Here is a 17,500-nt window from a genome sequence, read left to right as displayed (position 1 = left end):
ATGGGAATATTGAGAACTTTTCTTCTTTTATATAGAAATAGACACTTTCACTATTACTCCGTTGCACCTTATTGGACATTGAACTATTCATTGTTTGGTTATTTTCAGATTTTTTACACTATGTGCACTATGGATTGAAAAAAAAAAAAAAAAAAATATATATAAATTTTTTTTTTTTTTTTTTTTTTTTCAATCCATAGTGTATATAGTGTAAAAAAAATCTGAAAATAACCAAACAATGAATAGTTCAATGTCCAATAAGGTGCAAGGAGTAATTAATAGTAAAAGTGTCTATTTCTCTATAAAAGAAGAAAAGTTCTCAATCCATATCACTACTATTCATTGTTTGGTTATTTCAAATTTTTTTTTTTTACCACTATATTTTTGAGTTTTTACACTATATGCACTATGGATTGAATTATATTCTATATCACATTGTATATTGACAGTTATACCCATATTTATCTATTTATCTGTACTATTAGTGGAGCGCAACACCATTCACCATATATACAGTTTATCGATTTAGGGGAGGGTTTGAACCTCTGTCGGTGTTCAGCTGCAGCCAGGGGAGAAGAACTCCCCTCCGAAGGAGTCAGCGGGTGCCCCGAAACACGGAGGGAAGAAATATGAGGGACCTGTAGTACCATTCACCGCCAGGTGAGGGGGTGTGGAGCAGAAATGAGTGATTTGTACTGTAATACCATCTACTGCCAGGCGAGGGGTTGTGGAGCAACAATGAGAAAGGGAGGGGGACCTGTAATACTATTCATTGCCATGTGAGGGGGGTGTGGAGAAGAAATATTGGAGAGGATCTGTAGTATCATTCATTGCCACATGAGGGAGGTGTGGGGAAGGAGGGATCTGTAGTACCATCTACTGCCACGTGAGGGAGGTGTGAAGCAGAAATAAGGGAGAGGAAGGGATCTCCAGTACCGTTTACTGCCATGTGGGGGGGGGGGGGGGGGCTGTGGCACTGAAAGCGGTTGTATAATCCTTTTTACAACTTTTACCTACAGGAAAGCCTATAATAAGGCTTACCTGTAGGTAAAAATAAATCTCCTAAACAGAACAGGTTTAGGAGATATTCCCCTCACAATGCGCACGGGGGATTCTCGGCTGAAAGTCCGACAGACTATTCACCGACATGTGGGGGGGATGTGGAGCAACAATATGAGAAAGGGAGGTAGATCTGTAATACCCTCCACAGCCATGTGAGGGGGATGGAAAGCATGCATATGGGCAAAGGGGGATCTGTAGTACTATTTTACTGAATGAAATTGATTAATTCAGATTTGTTGTGATTGGCCTCTACCATGTGATCACTGACCAATTGCAGCTAACAGCACAGTTGTATACAATGGATGGCATGAAAGAAAGTCATCCATTGTTTACAATTGACGTGATCTGCTGTGATTGGTCACATCGATCACATGACACTGGCAGCGGGCCGGTGCACTGATCAGTTGACGGCTGTGTCCGCTGACAGATTACATGGATGCAATGCCCTGTGCAAAAGTTATAGCGTTTACAAAATAGGGGATAGTTTTATGGCATTTTTATCAAATCTTTTTAAATATATTTTTGGGGGATATTTATTATAGCAAAGTGTAAAATTTTTTTTTTTTTTTTTCAAAATTGTCGCTCTTTTGTTTATAGCGCAAAAGATAAAAACCGCGTGGATGATCAAATACCACCAAAAGAAAGCTATTTGTTGGGGGGGGGAAGACATCCATTTTTGTTTGGGAACCATGTCGCATGAGCGTGCAATTGTCCGTTAAAGTGACACAGTGCCGAATCTCAAAAAGTGCTCTGGTCTTTGGTCAGCAAAATGGTCCGGGGCTTAAGTGGTTAATGCAACTAGTTTAAAGTGGTTGTAAACCTCAGACATGAAATATGAACAAAACATATCCCTCTATAGTGTGTACTTGTCTCAGTTAAGAGCACTAAGTGTCACTTTTTTGTCTGCTGCTTCTTTTAGCATGAATCGCTTCTGACAAGATTTCCTGACACCAAGAGAAAAATGGTGATACAGGAGGGAGCTCCAGCTGACTGACAACCTCAGCTCTGTTGCTGTGTGAAGGGGGGGGGGGGGGGGTGTACCTTCCCTCCAATCAGCTTTCAGGAGCTCTCCTCACTGAGCTCTGCAGAATGTTACTTCAGCTCTGCCCCCACCCCCCCCCCCCCCCTTTTTTTTTTTTTTTAATATAGACAAGCTTAGCAAATTCAGGACTTTGCCTGAAGAGGAGACCGCAGATACACAGGTACAACTTTTATATAGGAGATTTGTTTAAAGAGGAAGTAAACCCTTCCAAACAACTTGGACCTATAGGTAAGCCTAGATTAAGGCTTACCTGTAGGTCCAAGCAATATCTCCTAAACCTATATGGTTTAGGAGATATTTGCCCGAAAATGGGCACCGCTGTCTACGGCGCATGCGCCGTAGACAGCGGCGCGCAGGCGCACTAAATGCGGCAAATCCAAGAATGGATTTGCCTAATTTGTCGACTCCCGTGCGCATGCGCGGGAGTGACGTCATCGCGGCTTCGCCGTATGGCAGCGGCGGAGCTGCGAGACGCGACTCCCGTGCGCATGCGCGGGAGTGACGTCATCGCGGTTGCGCCGCTGTGATTCGTCGGAGCTGCGAGACGCCACAAGCAACGTGGATGCGGCGGACTACAGGGGACAGCGGCGACTTCGCTGGCTCCTGTGTCAGGTAAGTGACACATAATGAGCTACTATGCGATGCATAGTAGTCCATTATGCTTTACCTTTGCAGGGAAAAAAAGAGGAAGTAAACCCATCAGGGTTTACTTCCTCTTTAATCTGTGTATATTGCATAAGGATTGTCCCTTCACTGGGTATATGTAAGGGTTTACAACCACCTTAGTGATTAGCTAACTGTATTTAGCTTATGTTCTCTCTCTTCTATGCTTGGAGTTCTGCTATAAAACGTTGGACACTTCCTGGGATATTATTAATATAAGAAATGTATTTTTCTGTCTGCAGTGTTTGCGATTTCTCACCTGGTGACCTTGTTTGGGCCAAGATGCCAGGTCACCCCTGGTGGCCGTCATTAGTTTACAACCACCCCAACGAAGACACACATTTCAGAGGAAAGGGCAAGTCTCTTCATGTTCACGTGCAGTTCTTTGATGACCCACCAACTAGAGGATGGATAGGCATAAAATATGTGAAGAATTATTCAGGTAAGTAAGCGCTTTAAATGTTGAAGTTTTATTTATAAACACTTTTTTTTATGTGTAAACCAGTTATGTTGGACTTGGTCAATGAGCAGACCAGAGGACAGTGGTGTGAGAAGAGCATGTTAATCCCTATCCAGCGTTTCAGTGTCACTTTGAAAAGTTCTGAGCGCCCAGGGGGTGGGGAGGATCCACAATCATATGACCAATGTGACTGGCTTGCATAGTGGTCACTTGATGGGGAGCTGGTCCTGCCAGCTACTGATTGTTGGGATCTAGATGTGTCATTGACAGGGTGGATAAAATATAGATTAAAGAACATTACGGCTATGAGGGTACCTCATCCAACTTTGCATAGAGGGCCAACATGATGGATTATTGCGGTACCAGAGAGGGATTTTATACACAAGTTAATAAAGAATACATTTATTGTAACAAAATTTACACATAGAAAACACACAATAAAAACATCCGACTCATTGTAAGGTTCAATACAATAGTTACTGAAAATATCAGAGATGGTCGACGAGTTTCACTTAACCGATTCTGAAGAAGTTATTAACCACTTAAGGACCAGGCCTCTTTTTCAGATTTGGCATTTACATGTTTAAAACTTTTTTTTTTTTGCTAGAAAATTACTTAGAGCCCCCAAACATAATATAAATACACACCACACACCACACACCAATACACAAATAACGCCCTAGAGAATAAAATGGTGGTCATTGCAACAGCTTTTTTTTTACACCGTATTTTCTCAGCGGTCTTAAGAGCGTACTTTTTTGAGAAAAAATTCACCTTTTTGAATTAAAAAAGACACCAGTAAAATTAGCCCAAGTTTTTTTTTTTTTTTTATTTTTTTTTTTTGACGAGTAAATTGATACCAGACATGTCATGCTTCAAAATTGCGCTGCTCATGGAATGGCGTCAAACTTTTACCCTCAAAAATCTCCATAAGCGATATTTAAAAAATTCTACAGGTTGCAGAATTATTGATCTCGCTCTACCGATCGGGGCAATACCTCATATGTGTGGTTTGACTGCCGTTTTCATATGCGTTCGCTTCTGTGTGCGAGCTCGTCGGGATGGGGGGGGGTTAAATTTTTTTTATTTTTATTTATTTATTTTACTTGATTTTATTTTTACACTTAAAAAAAAAAAAAATACATGGATCACTTTTATTCCTATTACAAGGAATGTAAACATCCCTTGTAATAGAAAACATGACAGGTCCTCTTAAATATGAGATCTGGGGGTCAAAAAGTCCTCAGATCTCATATTCGGACTATACCTTTTTAAGAGGTGTGGGCGGAAGTGACGTTTTGACGTTGCTTCCGCCCTCCTATGGTATAGAGATGGGTGGGGGCCATCTTAGCCTCTCTCGTCTCTATACCCAGCAGAAGAAAGGACCCGACGGCTCCAGAGAAGGGGGGTGGCACCTCCCGCCACCGATAACGCTGATCTTGCGGTGAACCCACCGCAGAGACCACCGTTATCCTACACAGGACCGCCTCCTGTAAATAGGGTTATCTCGCTTGTGGCAGCAGTATCTGCTGTTACCGAGATATCCCTCTTCAAAAAAACGACGTGCATTTACATGAGGCGGTCCTTAAGTGGTTAAGTGAAACGTGTCAACCATCTGATATTTTTTGTAACTATTATAGATGTTTTTTTTTCGTGTTTTCTACGTGTAAATTTTTGTTAAAATGTATTCTTAACTTGTGTATAAAACCCCTCTCTGGTACCGCAACAATCCATGTTAGTTCTCTAGCTATGCATATATATATTATTATATATATCTCTCTATATTGATATATATATAATAAAAATGTATGCTTTTGGAGTAAAAATCTAAAGAGTTTTCTATTTAGCATGAAATGGAGCTTGGTTCTGTAGCATGAGGCTGTATATTCTGCAAAATGTTAAATTTTTGGTAAACTCATTCAATGAATCCTAACTGAGAGAACACACACTGCATTGATGCATTCACACATTTCAAAGTAATCACGAGATGAAACAAAGTTGAGGAATATTCTTTTATCCCATTGTTTTGAAAATCTATGTACACGACAGACTGTGTGATTGTTTGAAGAGAAATGCATCTGTACTAGGCTAAAAGTGTGAGGCGGAAGGGCAAGCAGTAAAAATGAAGTTAAAGATTCTAACTACCTGCAAGAAGGAGTCCTTCAATTTTTAAAGGGCACCTGTCATTTCAGATCCATCATGGCAGCGCCTGTTAGCGGGCATCCAGTCAACTGCTGCTGCCACCTCCCTCGCCTTCAACCTAAGAGGGCTTTCACACTGCCGTGCTCATAGCATCGGCGGTAAAACGCCGCTATTTTTAGCTGCGTCTTACTGTCGGATTTGCAGCGCATTTCGGCCGCCCCCGCTAGCGGGCAAGAAAGGGTTAAACCCGCCTACAATAGCGGGATTCTGCCAGCAGTAATACAGCTCTGCCCCATTGATTTCAATGGGGAGCAGTGGTGGAGGAGCGGTAAACGCACCGCTCCAAAGAAGCTGCTGGCAGGACTTTTCTGAACGTCCTGCCAGCGCACCGCTCCAGTGTGAAAGCCCTCGGGCTTTCACACTGGAGACAATGGTGCAGCAGTTTGAGGGCGCATTGCAGGCGCTATTTCTAACACTATAGAGCCTTCAAAACGCCCTCGGTGTGAAAGGGGTCTAATTGTAACAATGACAAGCCTCCATCCCTGATATGTATACAACAAAAGGAGGAAAGAAATGGGACTTTGTATGAGTCAATTCACTGAATGCATACCTTTATTCAATTCGTTTATAAAATTATTAAATCACATTTATAGAGGGTGTCAATCTGAAATACAGGACACAATATAATGTAATAGTTATACAGAGCAATATAAAACTTAATAAGCACTATAGTTAAAAAAGGACACTCATCCATTCATAAAAGTTCAATGAACATAATTGATTTTTCATTGTGAGCCAAAATTGTCTAAGCATCAGTTCGATGTAATTCGACGCAGGTTTCATGGCTCATGCAGTAAAATGGTCTGAAATTAAATCAGTGTAAGTATAGGATATCCCCTAGGATATAGGTGTGACTTAAGCCCCATACACACTATGGGTTTTTCTGCTGAGTTTTTCCTTCAGGTTTACCAAAACCATGTAGTGGAAGGCGTGGTATTGCACAATGGCCACTTTTCACTATCCCTTCCTCACTTTTTATTTATTTTATTTGTGTGTGTCTTGTCACAGTTTGTCACTGCACGTTTGATGAGTAGGGTGTCGGTCCTCGGACCAATCCTGAAAGTCTCTGGGAGAGCGGACATAGGCCTTATGGCTTGGTCCAATCTCCATGAGGGGGGGCCTACCTTCGGGGAAGCCCCCACAGTACCAAGTACCTAGGAGGTTCTGTTTCGGCAGTCCTCCCGGGGAAAGGAGGGCTTCCGGTTTCGTCCGGGGCCCACTTGTTGAGTCTGGTACCTCAGTCCCTGTCTGGAGCCTAACGCCCCGGGGGATCAGGGTATGGTCCTTCTTTTGGAGGACATCAGGCACCCGTCTGCACTTTTTAGTGTTTCACTCTTTATGTGTGTGCACTTTTTTTATGCACCGGGTGGAAGTTTTTTGGGTGTGTTTGCACGCCATGGGCTTTTTCAATAGAAAAAAAAACCATGTAGTGGAAGGGCCTGCCTCATTCAATACAAATTGAAACTTCTAATGTTTGACCTCATATTATATGGTTTTGGTAAATCTGAAGGAAAAACTCAGCAGAAAAAACGATAGTGTGTATGGGGCTTAAGTCACACCTATATCCTAGGGATATGAGCCATGAAACATGCGTCGAATTACATCGAACTGATGCTTAGACAATTTTGGCTCACAATGAAAAATCAATTAAACTGATAGTGTGTATGGGGCTTTACAGTACGGCCAAATGGTGACGCCCACCCTTTAAATCCAAGGGAAGAAGAGGGACAAGGATGATCATCTCCCCCGGGCCTGAGGTGAGGAGTCCCATCCAGACCAGAGACAACAGCCAGGTGGTGACCATGTCACGTCCATGTGAATCTGGTGTATATTTAACAGTCCACACTGCTCTGCAAGGGAAGGAAAATGAAACCATGTGAAATGAATGTGTTGAAGTAATTCACCTGGTCTTCTCCTGGCTGTTGTCTGGTCTGAGGTGAGGTGGGACACCTCACCTCAGCCCCGGGGGGGAGATGATCATCCTTGTCCCTCTTCTTCCCCTGGATTTAAGGTTGGGTGTTACGCCGTCACCATTTGGCCGTACTGTAAGTTACACACCTTTTTTTTTTATTTTGAGAGATTGTTCTCCGTTTTTAACCACTTGCTTACTGGGCACTTAAACCCCCCTCAGTCCCAGACCAATTTTCAGCTTTCAGCGCTGATGCACTTTGAATGACAATTGCGCGGTCATACAACACTGTACCCAAATGAAATTTTTATCATTTTTTTCCCACAAATAGAGCTTTCTTTTGGTGGTATTTAGTTACAGCTCGGAGTTTTATTTTTTGCTAAACAAACAAAAAAAGATGCAAAAAAAAAAAAAAATCATGTTTTAATAGTTTGTTATAAAATTTTGCAAATGGGTCATTTTTCTCCTTCATTGAAGTGTGCTGATTAGGCGGCACTGATGGGCTGCATTGGTGGGCACTGATGGGCTGCATTGGTGGGCACTGATGGGCTGCATTGGTGGGCACTGATGGGCTGCATTGGTGGGCACTGATGGGCTGCATTGGTGGGCACTGATGGGCTGCATTGGTGGGCACTGATGGGCTGCATTGGTGGGCACTGATGGGCTGCATTGGTGGGCACTGATGGGCACAGATAAGGCGGCACTAATAGGCACAGATAAGGCGGTTACCGATGGGCACAGATAAGGCGGTTACCGATGGGCACTGATGGGTACCACTGATGGGCGGCACTGCTGGGCACTGATGGGCGGCACTGGGGTGCAGCACCTTTGAGGCAGATTGTGGGCACTGTGGGTGGCACTGTGGGCACTATGGGCACTGACGGGGGGCACTTACTTTCATTCAGGATGGCACTGCAGGGGGCAGGTGGGCACTGGCAGGGAGCAGGTGGTCGCTTGTATTGTAGGCCGTGATCGGGACTGATGTCCCGATCACGGCCGCCGGTGATCGGCTTTTTTTTTTTCTCCTCGCGCTGTCAGCGCGAGGAGGAATAATAGCCGATTACCGGCTCCGTTCTATCACATGATCAGCTGTCATTGGCTGACAGCTGATCACGTGATAAGGGGTCGGGATCGACCCCTTTCACGGATCGGTGATCAGGCGAGTCTCCTGGATTCGCCGATCACAGAGCGCGCCGCGCGCGCCCCTCAGGGGGCGCGCAGGCCGCTCGTACACGGGACAACGTCAATAGATGTAGTCCCGGAAAAGTAGGTCCGCGCTAATGCCGTCATTTGGCAATAGCGCGGATTCCAAGTGGTTAAAGGATATTCTATACTTGTAGATATCGCTGATTTAATTTCAGAGCATTTTACTCCTGATGATTGGCATGAGCCATGAGTTACATCGAACTGATGCTTAGACAATTTTGGCTCACCATGAAAAATAGATTATGTTCATTGAACTTTTATGAATGGATGAGTGTTCTCTCGTAACTATAATTCTTACGTCTTATCTTGCTCTGTATAACTATTACATATTTATGCAAATGTATTACATTATTTTGTGTCCTGTATTTCAGATTGACACCCTCTATAATATGATTTGTTAATAATTATTTTATAAATGAATCGAATAAGGTATGCATTCAGTGACTTGCCTCAAGTCCCATTTCTTTCCTCCCTTTTGTTGTATACAAAATATTGCGTTGGGTTTTTTTTTTTATGGGGAGAAAAAAGGACATCAATTTTTGTTTGGGTACAGCTTGTCACAACTGGGCGATTGTCACTTAAAGCAATGCAGTGCCGTATCTCAAATGGGCTGATCATTGAGTAGCCAAATCTTCCGTGGCCGAAGTGGTTAAATCGAGGAGATTTAAATCAAAGCCACCCTGGTCATTGACACATCACTCAGTGAGTGCGTTCTCAAAAACCTTGGCAGCCCAAAGGTGCATGTGTGGGAGTTGAAGCCCACCCTTTTGCCGTCGCACATTAGTTACGCTGGCAACAGGTTAGCTGCTTGCCGACCAGCTGCTGTCGTTCTACGGCGGCAGGTTGGCACTGCTGCGTGAATCGCCGTAGCTGTATGTGCAATACCCCCCGCCCCCCCACCACCTCATGCCATTCAGGAGGTGACCTAAATCGATATCTTTGCACATAAACCGTTTACTTATTGCCAGATGACTGAGAGCAGACTGTAAAAACCATGCCAAGCCTTTCCAAAGTTAGTTTAGTTAAAATCTTTGTGTGTGTGTGTATATGTGGATCATTTTTCTTTTTTTAAATGTCATATTTATTTGTACTTTTTAGGTTCCTCTGCCGCAGAAGCCCAAAAAGGGGCATGTTTTTCAGTACCAGGCCTGAAATAACTAAAGCAATGAAAATGGCAGATGATGCACTGAAAACTGAAAAGGACAAGAGGCTGGCACTGGCTGTTTGCACAGAACCTTCTGATACTGAGGAGGAAATGGAGGTAAAAAAAAAAAAAAACCTGACAAGACAACAATTATCAAGATGTGTATTTCCTCCCACCAACTGTTGCATAGATGTGTGCTGCTTTTTTATTCGGTTAAACACTACAAAATTTTGTTTGACAGAAGGGGTTTGTAGCTGCTGTTAAAGAGCAAGTAAACCCTGATGGGTTTACTTCCTCTTTCATTCCCTGCAAAGGCAAAGCATAATGGACTACTATGCATTGCATAGTAGCCCATTATGTATCACTTACCTGACACAGGAGCCAGCGAAGTCGCCGCTGTCCCCTGTAGTCCGACGCATCCATCTTCTCGGTGGGGTCTCGCAGCTCCGCCACTGTCATTCGGCGGAGCCGCGATAACGTCACTCCCGCGCATGCGCAGGGAGCCGACATGCGCGGCAGGTCCATTATTGGAAATGCCGCGCTCAGTGCGCCTGCGGTGCACAGCGGTGCCTGTCTTCGGGCAAATATCTCCTAAACCGTATAGGTTTAGGAGATATTTCTTGGACCTACAGGTAAGCCTTTAATCTAGGCTTACCTGTAGGTCAAAGTGGGTTGTAAGGGTTTACAACCACTTTAAATACAAATATGTATTATGAATGTAGCCAGCAGAAACCTATATTCAGATTATCGGCGTGCAGATATCCATGCTGATGTGAGATATGGGAAAAGTTCCACTTTAACCACTTCCAACCTAGTGTACATCATATGACATCCTGGATTTTGATGGGAGCCGCCAGATGGTCCATGGCAGTCTCTATGACCTTCGGAGGCCGGGCGCTATGTTATGACTTTACATTAGGCCCGGCATTTGTAAACCGCTGTATATTCAGCTGGAAAGGCTGAGATCATGGTGCGTGGGGTTTTTTTTTTTTTTTCTTTTATTATTAATCTCAGGCTTGCAGACTCCACATCTCTCTGTAAAGAGGACCCGCCTTGCACTATTCCTATTGCAAGGGATGTTTACATTCCTTCTAATAGGAATAAAAGTTATTTATTTATTTTATTTTTTAAAGGGTGAGTGTGAACACCCATGCGATCCGATTCTGGTGCGGACCAAAAAAGGGGCCTGTGAAAGTTTGGTCTGAATGCAATGCAAATTCAGCCATACTATCTGAGAAACTGCACAAAAATTGAATTATTGTTATTGTTTATCTGCACTCATGAGGCTTTATTAGAACTTACAAATTTGTGCCTCTTCTGAGCACTGCCAACTCTCATGGTAACGCAGACCCTTTTGATTCATGGGCTAGTATGCACATTTTTAAAATTTTTTGTTTTTGTTTCTGAAATCATTGCAACTTGCATAATTTTCTGTTTAAATGAAGTAGCAAATAAATCTTAGGTGCAAGTTGCACTGGTGTGAACTAGGGCTAAGGTTAACGTGGTTAAACATAATCCCTTCGCCACCCGTGGTATAGCCGAAAGAAGGATACAGCTGCAGGCTCACTTTGCTGGGAGGACGTCTATTGATGTCTTCCCATGACCTTGCAGCCTGCGTCCCTCCTGCGACATGCATATACAGGGATCTGTGATTGCTGTCCTTAGGACACAGATGATCGGAGTTAAGAGCCAATTGCAGCGTACTCGTTACAATGTGACCAGCTGTGTCCCATAACAGCGTAAACAGGATTTGAAAGTTATCGGCAATCCTCTCCTTGCGCTAACAGTGCATGAGGAGACCCGATAACCGGCAAATCCAAACAGGGAACATCTACACTAATAATCAGGTCGCCGATCTTCAGTGTCCCGAATTTATAAATTCGTAAATTTTGTGAAAAAAAAAATGCCTTTTTTCTTTGTTTCTGTCATACATTTTTGCTAATTAGTAATTTTTCTTCATAAATTTTGGCCAAAATTTATACTGCTACATATCTTTGGTAAAAATAACCCACATTAGTATATATTTGGTCTTTGTGAAATTTAGATTCTACAAATTATGGTGCCAATCACTGAAAATTGATCACTTCTGATCAGGCCTTCAGTACATCAGGTGTATCTCATTTCTTGAGACACTAACAAGTCAGGAAAGTACAAATACCCCCCAAATGACCCCTTTTTAAAAATAGATTCTGCTACTCTTCCTGAGTACGGCGATACCACATGTGTGAGACTTTTACACAGCCTGGCCACATACAGAACACCAACATTGATGTAGTACCTTCAGACGTTCTACGAGGAAAAATGACGCATCTCATTTCACAGCCACCTATTACACTTTTGAAGGCCCTGGAGTACCAGGACAATGGAATTTCCCATAAAATGACCCCATTTTGGAAAGCAAACACCCCAACGTATAATCTGTGAGGCATAATGAGTCTTTTGAATGGCTAATTTTTTTCCAGAAGTTTTTGGAATATGTGGAAAAAAATTAAAACGCCTTTTTTTTTTTTTTTTTTTTTTTTACACAAAATTGTCAATTTATAAGATATTTCTAACACATAGCATGTATATAGCAAAAATGACACCCCAAAATACATTCTGCTACTCCTCCCGAGTATGGCGATACTGCATGTGTAGGACTTGCACAGCCTGGCCACATAGAGAGGCCGAACATTGAAGTAGTACGTTCAGGCGTTCTAGGAGCATAAATGACACATCTCATTTCATTCCTACCCATCACACTTTTGAAGGTCCTGGACCACAAGGACAGTAAAATTACCCACAAAATGACCCCATTTTGGAAAGTAATCACCCCAACGTATATTCTATGACACATGGGCTGCAAATAGGTACTTGGGTACTCTGATGGGCTGGAGATGGGTACTCTGATGGCCTGGTGACGGGTACTCTGGTGACGGGTACTCGGGTACTCTGATGGCCTGGTGACAGATATGGGCCGGGGCAGGTGCTCGGGCACCCTGATGGGCCGGGGCAGGTGCTCGGGCACCCTGATGGGCCGGGGCAGGTGCTCGGGCACCCTGATGGGCCGGGGCAGGTGCTCGGGCACCCTGATGGGCCGGGGCAGGTGCTCGGGCACCCTGATGGGCCGGGGCAGGTGCTCGGGCACCCTGATGGGCTGGGGCAGGTGCTCTGATGGACTGTGATTGACAGGTACTATGAGGGGTGTTAACAGGTCCTCTTTATTGGGGGGGGGGGGGGCAGGCAATCGGTGTGATTGGTGTACACTAGGCGGTAACGAGATGTTACCGCAATCTCCTCCTCACACACGATCGGTGTGTGAGGAGCAGAACAACCCGGTAACATCTCGTTACCACGGTTTGTTTACATTTTAGTGATAGGCTGTAAAAGGATCACGTGGGTAAACAGCCGGCCAATGGCTGTTTACCAGCGCCGGTGACGAGCAGTGTTCCCAGTGCACAGTCGGGGTGTGACCATCTGTGAGCAGCCGTGACTTCATCACGGCCGATCACGTGGTAAACGGCCATAACCAATGGCTGTTCACCCACTTCAGTGGCGAGCAGTATCTCCGTAACACGCCGCCACCGAAGAAACAGGGATGCGCGCGCACGATCGCGCGCATTCCCTTTTTAAACGGGAGGACGTCATATGACTGCCTCCCGCCACAATAGGTGCGCCGCCTGGCCGTCATTTGACAGCCGGCGGTCAGTATCTAGTTAAAGATAAACATCCTAAAGGTCGATTCCCAGACTTAACGTCTGAACGAGGTGGGACACTTCATTTGATCACGAGAAGGCTAAAAAAACTGGTGATTACCCCTAAAGCTGGCTTTGACCCTGACTATGACGAAGCACTGAGAGATATCAAGACTGCCGAGCAGAATCTTACAGACTATCTGGAGAAACAATGCAAGAGGCTTGGTTGTAAAAATATAGTGTATTGGGGAACGGCGAAGAATCGCTACCAAATGGAAATGCCAGAGAGTGTAACGGAGCGCAATCTGCCAGAGGAGTACGAGCTCAAATCCACAAAGGGCTACAAACGTTACTGGACAAAGACCATTGAGAAGCTTTTTGGTGAGCTGGTCAATGCAGAAGAGCGCAGGGACGCAGCACTTAAAGATTGCATGAGGAGGTTGTTTTACAACTTTGATAAAAACTGCAAAGAGTGGCAGACAGCCGTGGAATGTCAGGAAAGTACAAATACCCCCCAAATGACCCATTTTTACAAAGTAGACATTCCAAGGTATTAAGTAAGTAGCATGGTGAGTTTTTTTAAGTTGTAATTTTTTCCCACAATTCTTTGCAAAATGAAGATTTTTTTTATTTTTTTTTTTTTTTTTTTTTTTTTTTTTTACAAAATTGTCATATCAGGTTATTTCTCGCACACAGCATATGCATACAACAAATTACTAGTGATGCACCGAAATTTCGGCCGCCGAAACATATCGGCCGAAAATGCCCTTTTCGGCAATTTGCCGAAAGAGAAAAACGGCCGATAATGGAGCCGAAAATGGGGCGTGGCCTGGGTGGGGGGCGGGGCTCCGCCCCCCGCCCCTGGTGACGCCCATCATGGGGGGTGTATAGCGCAGGAGAGCCACCTCCGCCGCCTGTTTGATAACAGCGCCGGGAACATCACAGCTTTCATTTAAATTGCTGTGTGTTCCCGGCCGCGCGCCGTCACACGCAGCCCCTCCCCCTTGTCCGGGCACTTTGATAGACAGATCATCCGCAGGATTGGACGGATGATCTGTCTATCAAAGTGCCCGGACAAGGGGGAGGGGCTGCGTGTGACGGCGCACGGCCGGGAACACACAGCAATTGAAATGAAAGCTGTGATGTTCCCGGCGCTGTTATCAAACAGGCGGCTCTCTTCCCTGCACACAGTGCACAGGCTGGCTGCAATGCGGCACGCTGGCTGCAATGCGGCACACTAGCTGCAATGGGGGATGCTTCTTGTACCACGTCCTCTGTCTCTGACCATCTCCTGTACCATGTCCCCAGTCTGACCATCTTCTGTACCACGTCCCCTGTCTCTGACCACCTCCTGTACCGTGTCCCCAGTCTCTGACCACCTCCTGTACCGTGTCCCCAGTCTCTGACCACCTCCTGTACCGTGTCCCCAGTCTCTGACCACCTCCTGTACCGTGTCCCCAGTCTCTGACCACCTCCTGTATAAAAATATTTTTTAAAAACAGTCATTTTTGGTATCGGTGCTGTTTCGGTATCGGTTTCGGTTTTTGGCCTAGTGTATTTTTCATTTTCGGTATCGGTTTCGGCACCAAAAAACCCATTCGGTGCATCCCTACAAATTACACCCCAAAATACATTCTGCTACTCTTCCCGAGTACGGCGATACCACATGTGTGAGACTTTTACACATCCTGGCCACATACAGAACACCAACATTTATGTAGTACCTTCAGACGTTCTACGAGCAAAAATTACGCATCTCATTTCTCAACCACCTATTACACTTTTGAAGGCCCTGGAGTACCAGGACAATGGAATTTCCCATAAAATTACCCCATTTTGGAAAGCAAACACCCCAACGTATAATCTGTGAGGCATAATGAGTCTTTTGAATGGCTAATTTTTTTCCCGAAGTTTTTGGAATATGTGGAAAAAAATTAAAACACATTTATTTATTTTTTTTACACAAAATTGTCAATTTATAAGATATTTATAACACATAGCATGTATATAGCAAAAATTACACCCCAAAATACATTCTGCTACTCCTCCCAAGTATGGCGATACTGCATGTGTAGGACTTACACAGCCTGGCCACATAGAGAGGCCGAACATTGAAGTAGTACGTTCAGGCGTTCTAGGAGCATAAATGACACATCTCATTTCATTCCTACCCATCACACTTTTGAAGGTCCTGGAGAAATTACCCACAAAATGACCCCATTTTGGAAAGCAAACACCCCAATGTATATTATATGAGACATGGGCTGCAAGTAGGTACTCGGGTACTCTGATGGCCTGGTGACAGGTGCTCGGGTACTCTGATGGGCCTGGTGACAGGTGCTCGGGTACTCTGATGGGCCTGGTGACAGGTGCTCGGGTACTCTGATGGGCCTGGTGACAGGTGCTCGGGTACTCTGATGGGCCTGGTGACAGGTGCTCGGGTACCCTGATGGGCCTGGTGACAGGTGCTCGGGTACTCTGATGGGCCTGGTGACAGGTGCTATGAGGGGTGGTGACAGGTCCTCTTTATTGAGGGGGGTAGGCAGGCAATCAGTGTGATTGGTGTACACTAGGCGGTAACGAGATGTTACCGCAATCTCCTCCTCACACACGATCGGTGTATGGGGAGGAGAACAACCCGGTAACATCTCGTTACCGTGGTTTGTTTACATTTTAGTGATCGGCTGTGAAAGGATCACAGCCGATCACGTGGGTAAACAGCCGGCCAATGGCTGTTTACCAGCGTCAGTGACGAGCAGTGTTCCCAGTGCACAGTCAGGGTGTGACCATCTGTGATCGGCCGTGACTTCATCACGGCCGATCACGTGGTAAACAGCCATAACCAATGGCTGTTCATCCCCTCCAGTGGTGAGCAGTGTCTCCGTGACACGCCGCCACCGAAGAAACAGGGATGCACGCGCACGATCGCGCGCATTCCCTGTTTAAACGGGAGGACGTCATATGACAGTGCCCTGACCCCACTCACATGTTTTTCCTCCTGGCCAATCAGCAAATCCTGAGACCCGACTGGCCGGGATTCCTAAGCCCCCTTTGGCCGGATTGCAGGACTCCTGATTGGCCAGGAGGAGACTGTTGGGACTTGGAGAGAGAAACGCAAGGATAAAGGTAAATGTGGGGTTGGCGAGCGATGAGCGAGCAAAGCGGCAATCGACGGGGGGTGGGTGTTGGGAGGGCATCGGCGATCGATCAAGCGATGGGGGGTGGGTTGATTTGGTGCCGGTTGGATGGCTGGTTGGGGGGTGTTGGCTGGATGGGGGGCCGTCCCCAAGAAATTTGAGCGCCAGCCGCCACTAACTGTGAGTAGGTGGCAGGTACAGGCACAATCTTGTACTTGTATGTCAGCACATTCTTTTGGGTTCAGTGGCGCCACCTGCCGAACTGTGCTGTGAATTGAGAATTTGCCAGCTGATTTCAACTATTGATTTTGCCTGAAGTCAGCTGAGGGGCTGTCCAATCACACACAGTTCTGTGCAACAGGAACAACAATCTAGCTGTTTTTTCTCCCTGGAAAAACAGGGGGGGAAACTAGACAGATCAAAAAGTAAAAGCCGTAAACATTACACATTGTTAGGCACACAGTTAAAACCCTGATTACCAGCATTGTTAGTACAGTGTTATGTACAGTCAGGGCCGGGGCTACCACTAGGCAAACTAGGCAGCCACCTAGTGTGCACTGCTGCCCAAGGGGCGCCCGACCACTGGTGTTTCTACTCTCTTCTCCCCGCAGCAAGCAACAAAGTCTCAGCATCAGAAAGCAGTCGCCGTTCCATTCGCTCATAGTGTCAGAGGCGCAGTGGTGGCAGAGGACACTGTCTGTGTCCTGACTCCCAAATGAATAGAAGCAAGTAAACATTCATTGATGGGCGCGGGCGAGGCTGCATTTGATGGGCGAGGCTGCATTTGATGGGCGCGGGCGAGGCTGCATTTGATGGGCGCTTCATTAAAAAGGTGGGGTATACATGGACAGGGCGAAGGGGGTGGAGTCAGGAGTGGAGCCAAATGAGGGAGGCGGCAAAAGGAGATTTCACCTAGGATCTCAAAAGTCCTTGCACCAGCCCTGTGTACACAACTATTCCTGAGCAATGTATTAGTGTCCTTAATGACGTCAGTGTCAGTT

At 45.4% G+C, this 17,500-nt stretch overlaps 1 protein-coding gene across 2 annotated transcripts in view; it reads left to right on the top strand.

The window, feature by feature from the left end:
• The window catches only part of LOC143987090 (uncharacterized), a 175,249-nt gene that overhangs the window by 1,513 nt on the left and 156,236 nt on the right, over positions 1-17,500 (top strand). For both annotated transcript variants that reach the window (XM_077485618.1, XM_077485619.1), the window contains exons 2-3: positions 3,010-3,209; positions 9,643-9,805. The gene's annotated coding sequence lies outside the window, so the exon portion shown is untranslated. The remainder of the gene's footprint in view (positions 1-3,009; positions 3,210-9,642; positions 9,806-17,500) is intronic.

The sequence above is a fragment of the Lithobates pipiens genome, unplaced genomic scaffold (genome assembly GCF_037356315.1).
Source record: "Lithobates pipiens isolate NorthernLeopardFrog02 unplaced genomic scaffold, aLitPip1_a1.2 Scaffold_18, whole genome shotgun sequence".
Lineage (NCBI taxonomy): Eukaryota > Metazoa > Chordata > Amphibia > Anura > Ranidae > Lithobates > Lithobates pipiens.
The sequence above is the reverse complement of the archived record's forward strand: the minus strand, read 5'-3'. Positions and strand labels throughout refer to the sequence as shown.